A 6000-nucleotide genomic window follows, 5' to 3' on the forward strand; every position below is an offset into this window, starting at 1 on the left:
AAAATGTGGGATTTAGGAGATTTATTTATACTGTTGTTAGGAGGTACTTTTAAACTAATCTAAAGTAGCCTCAGTGGAACAAAATTAAAATATTTGATATGACCATATTAAAACACTGATACAGTGCTAATACTATTAACAACACTAAGTTTTTAACATTTTATCATGTCACAAACTACAAACCTCAGTGTAACTCATTCAGTTTCCTGAATAGTAAATGCAGTCACCTGCGTAAAATTAAATTTCAGTATGAATAAAACTTTTCTGTGAAGATAATAGAACAAAATATTCAAGAACAAGCAGCACCACAAAGAAAAAGAAACAATGTAAGGAGGTAAGGAAAAAAGTTGTGGAGAATTTGGAAGCAAGGTCATTATCCTCAGCTTTGCGGATCTCTCAGGGCGTTGATTAATCTATAGAAATATTTGAACCGATATGATTCATCTTAACTCAGAGGATGAACAAGGAGAGCATTAATCAGATAAGAGGCCTATAGTAACAGTAGTAGGAGCAGCAGAGATCTGCAGGTGTGAGCGTCTGTCTATGGGGCTACAATTAACGGATGACTACTCTTATACTCGTAGGGAAGTCATATTTAAATATCAAATCATTCTGGCTTAAACATGTATATAAATGCACTCTTTATCAGACTATATTGTCCCAAAAGTTAGAAAATTTCTATTTAAAAAAAATCCTGTCTTAAAATCTGTGGGTTTTTTTCGTTATTTTATGGAGGCCAGTTATTTATACATCAGCTTGTACACCTAAATTCAGCCAATCATATATCAACCATCATCTGTCAATCAAATTTTTTCAGTAATAGCATCTTGATTCATATGTTGCAGCTAATATACGCAACGGTTGAAATAAGAAACATTATTTTACTTTACCACTGAGTTCTGTCCCAGTGATCGGGGATGGAGGGCTGTGTCTTCGGCAGGCGTAGATCTAACAGAACTGGCAGCGTTGAGAGGTAAGGGCTCAAACATGTACACCAAACGAAGCTTCTGCCACCCTGGCGTCCTCTTCCACAACAACTTCGTCCCCGCTATCCTCCTCTATAAAAACTGTATGATGGAGGAGACTCATCCACGACATCTGACACAAAACTCTCCTCCTCTTGCATGTTTCCGCTGTCCATAGCGTTCCTTGACAGTGTCGTTTCTAAGTGCCACTGCTACTTGGTCCCAATTAAATTTCTTATTGGGAACCTACTAGCACTAAGTTGCTAACCGGTCAGCAAGATGCTTCCGACAAACCGGCCAGCATCAAACATGCTTGCGAACCTTCCGTCACAATAATCCCGCCCCCTTGATAAACGACCAATCACATTCACTTTATTCACTCGTGCAGAGTTGAGCACCACTCAGGAGAATTCGGAAATGCAACTGTTGGAATAGCCGTTTCCCTATGACTTTGAGGTTTGTGATCATGAACATTTAAAACATTTAAAACCATTTTGCTCTGAGCAAGAACTGCACATCCCGTGTCGTCAGGTTCAATTTGCATGTTTTCTACTCTATAAAGCATCACACTCAACGCAATTTCTGACATTTTGACTTGAAAAAGCTTCCTGGATGGGAAGCGAAATGTCTTCAAACTTGGAAACAAAGTCCAGTGAATTGTTTTTTTACTTTTTCGGAAGGACATCCTGCATCCCCTTTCCATCTGACACCTGACTCTGAGTCTTTGTCATTTACAATCCAACTTTTCTTCATTTTTTTTGTACAAATCTGTGGCCATTTTCTTACTTTTCTTTAAAAAAAAAAAATATATATAATTTTAGATTTCTGTACTCTCTACTGCTTAGTGTGAGAACTATATTTTCGACAGCATCAAGCTGAACTGAACAAAAATCCAGGAACATTTTAGGCCAGCTTTTCTTTTTAGGTCTTACCCAGGAGGTGGCGATATTATTCAAACTAAACATGACCCTCCAGAGTTTCTCAGCAGCCTGTTCTCATGCAGTGACTTTAGTCAGCAAAAGATGAGTCATTGAAAACTGAAAAAGTCACCACTACAAGCTTTCCCTGCAGCAATGGAGCCAGGCTTCCTGTTCTCGGTTCCCAGAGTTCCCGGCTGCTGGCAGTAGAATGCTGGGAATATCCGGAGAGGAAAGGGAAGTGACATCACAGCGTTGACCTTCCGTACCAAGCCGGTTCACCTGGTGCATGCTGCGAAAGAGGTGCCAAACAAGCAAACACACGCATCGATAACTAAAGGAGTCTATTTTGTCTCGCACAGCCCCACACATAGATACATACATGTTCACTCAGAATACTCCTGACATATTTTGTAACTATTAGTTTGTTTTCCAAGAAAGCAGTTAGAGAAAGTCTGAGGTTCCCATGAGAGAGAGGAAGCGATAACATTGATTAGTTCTGCAGAAAACTTTCCGACAGTCTAAACTCACCACAAATCTGACAATAAAATTCCCACCGCAACTTCAGCTGCTTTCTCACTCCAGCAAATACGTCTACTCTTCGCTTGTTGGCAATTATTTTAATTTTACTGTCTTACAGACAGCAGAAATAACCTTTAATTGCTCTGAATTTATCAGCTTACTGCGAATACTGCTGTACAAGTCTGCACCAGCTCTACTAAACCATAAGAAAGTGACCTTTCCCTTAAAGTAACACCCAGAAATGTATATATTAAAACAAATATATGTAGGCCATCATGTATTTTTAAAGGGAACTCACTAAACACTGGTCAGTATTAATGTCCTTCTTTAGAAAGAATTTTAAATGCAATGATAACCTATGAATCATCTTTGAAAACATTGTCTTTTCCAATTACAGACACATTTTTAAAGCCAAAATGTTTTTTAAATGTTTTTGCAGGTTTAAAAAAACAAAGAAGCATGTAATCTCTGAATATCTGGACATTAACATTTTAAGTATTGCTACATCCCCTTCATGACGTTCAGTCTGACACTGGGTGTAACATGAAACTATGAAATAACCCCTTAAGGAGTTGGTGTTCGTAACTAAAATACCATTTATTTTACAATATTGAAAGGCTAGGATACAATGTAAAATATTTAAATGGAGTGAAATTTTAAGCTTCAGGGTCTCCAAGGCCAAAATGAAACCCCCTTAATTATGAGAGCAAAATATCTTTGGCAATAAAAGTACAAAGGCAGAACTCCATGACTGACCACAAATCAGGAGAAAAAGTGTTAGACCAAAAATGGCAGAGAACCCCTACAAGCCTCCACTGTGAGGACAAAAAACATGCTTTCATTTTTCAGTTACCAAATTACAAAGTAGCCACACATCGCTTTTCAAAGTACGTCAAACAAGATCACACCAGATCAAGGCCCAGAGGAACAGAGGGACCTGACACACCTGAAATAAAGCTTTATTTAGTAGCTGATGAGCTGTAACACATCAAACCTGTGGTAGAAGCAAGGTAAACTTGAAACACAAAAAGAGTTAATGCCGCTGTCACACCTTGACGATTTAGACCAGGGTGGGCCTGACGTATGGAAAAGTACGTCCACATAAGGAAATTTTGTCGAGAAATTTTGAGCAAGCTCTGAAATTCCCGATGCATGCCAGCATGTACCATACGTGGGCCATATAGGATACAGATAAGTTATCTGATTGTTGACATACGTTAAGTGTAAGTTACTCATAATTTGTGGTGTTTAACTTATCTAAAACATATGAGTAACTTATGCGTAACTTATCAAGAGCTTATCTCCAACGCATATCAATGTATTTGACGTGTTCCAAAAGACCACTGAAAGTGTTTCTAAATTACAGCTACCTTATAATGGTGCATTGGCAGCATTTTACTATGCTTGGGGGAAACTGTCAGTGAGAAGGTGAGTTTGATGGATCCTCCACCCACGACAGTAACAAGCAGATGCATTGAAGCGATTGAAATAAAATGAAAGACGATCAAAAAAAAAAAACATTTAAAAATTCAATCGTCTGCTTGATTAAAAATTGATGCGAAAATCAATGAGCCCCCATGGATATGTTCCAATTTAAGAAAGATAACGGCATTATCTGCATACATTGCATTACACACATCTGTTCATTCTTTAGGATAATGTATACAAGGCAAGAAAATAATTGACGGGGAAGTTTAGGGTAAAAAGACTTCATTGCATAAACACATTGCTTTCTCGTCCACATATTTTTTCAGCATTTATTTTATTCACAATAAAAGAAATAAAACAAACAAAACAGCATTGAGGAACATTCTAAAATGTATCTTATCTTAAAATCTGGGAAAGATTTTCACCAAACTGACATAGATCTAAGTAGCTCTGCTGAACAAGAAAGATAAATCCTGCAGATGTCTAGGTTTGCAGAATACCGTGACAGAGCTTAAGGGCTGAATACAATTACAGAATGCAATCTATTATGCCAAAAAAAAACTCAACCCCTCTACATTTTATCCTAGTCATTTAAAGACTTTTTCTTTTTATTATTTTTGTTTTTTAATGGGAGTTTTCCTTCTCTTGAACCATGTGCATTTACACAGTACCAAGTCCCAACAGATTTATCTCACTGCACTTTATCATACAAACATGTCCAATTTGTATCAAGGAATCTATAATCAATTTGATGCAATACAGTCAAACCTTATAGATAGACACTGCTGAGTGTCATCACCATAGCTGGGAGTTTAAGTAAATTAATCTTGTTTTCATTTATAGAAACTGAGCAAAGCACCTGTAGTATTCCATCATTAAAATTCTAGCTCCCTTCTAGATTCCTCTGTCCACACCTGCTCCCAATCTGCTGATTATCCTGGTCTTTGTTTCTGTCTCCCATAAATACACCTCCTGTTCAGTCACTTTTTGCTGGTTCCTTGTCGCCATTTCTTTGCCCTTCATGTGACTTCAGTATTTTGTTTGTATACTTTTACTTCTGTTGCCCCTTTTTGTTATTAAATCTACTTGAAAACACCTCATCTTCCTTTTCTGCATTTGGGTCCTCTTCAAACCTCCATCCAACCTGACATAACAAAGTCATGCGTACAGAAAAGTAAGAAGCATTTATTCAGACATCATAAAGAATTTCTAAATATAGACAAATATAAGCGTATCATATAATATTTAGAATAGAAATTAAAATTTGCTCTTTTGAAAGATTAATTCACCTTTCATTAATTTGATTAGGATGTTATAGCCTCAGTTTAACTGAAAAAAAGAAAAATGTAAGCAATTGGAAGGTGGAGCAACATGAAAACACACTTCAAACTAACATTCAAACGGTTTAATTTTAGCAATTAATCTCCCTAAAAAGCAAGGCATGATTCTATATTGATCTCTCCTGAGCTGCCGGGCTAATGAATTGGGAATTATTAATGTAATATCCACCAGCTTTGAATATCAAACGACTGACATGAGGGACTATATATCCCATCTCAATCCTGGCCAAGAATGAACTGGAGATTGTCACTTGGTAAAGACTTATCTGGGTTCTCCTGTACCTTGCTATCCGCTCCACTTCACTTTCAAGTCCTGCAGCCTCTGCCAGGTGGTCCTTCAGGATTTTATAATGCAGCTTCCATTTTTGTAGCGATTTTCATATGCTTCTCTGCAGCAGCAGAAAAAACAAACATTACCACAGCAGCATGCTGATTATATTAACTCATGTTGTCTAATATTTGAGCCCTGTTTATATAGAGATAACTGAGGTAAACTTTATCTATCTAATTTATGGGGTGTCCAGGTTACACTGCATGCACTGTTTAGATTTCTATTTTTAAAAATAAAATGTCTTTTTAATTTTACTTCACAGTTGGACCTGGTTACGGTTTGGAAGTTTAAATGTTTGCCATATTTATATGGTGAAAGCTTCTTTGAGTGACTTGTTTTATATCACCATTGAGGTTCCCCTCATTGCTAATTTCAGCAGATGGGGAAAAGTGCTGAGTGCTTATTTGGAAAGTCTCATATGGGATTAGAGTACTGCATTGCTCATCTCTGTGTTCAAGTCAAAATGCTGTCAGTGACCCTTGACCGACTGACCTGCA

The sequence above is a fragment of the Cyprinodon variegatus genome, unplaced genomic scaffold, assembly GCF_000732505.1.
Source record: "Cyprinodon variegatus isolate N-32 unplaced genomic scaffold, C_variegatus-1.0 Scaffold227, whole genome shotgun sequence".
Classification (NCBI taxonomy): Eukaryota; Metazoa; Chordata; class Actinopteri; order Cyprinodontiformes; family Cyprinodontidae; genus Cyprinodon; species Cyprinodon variegatus.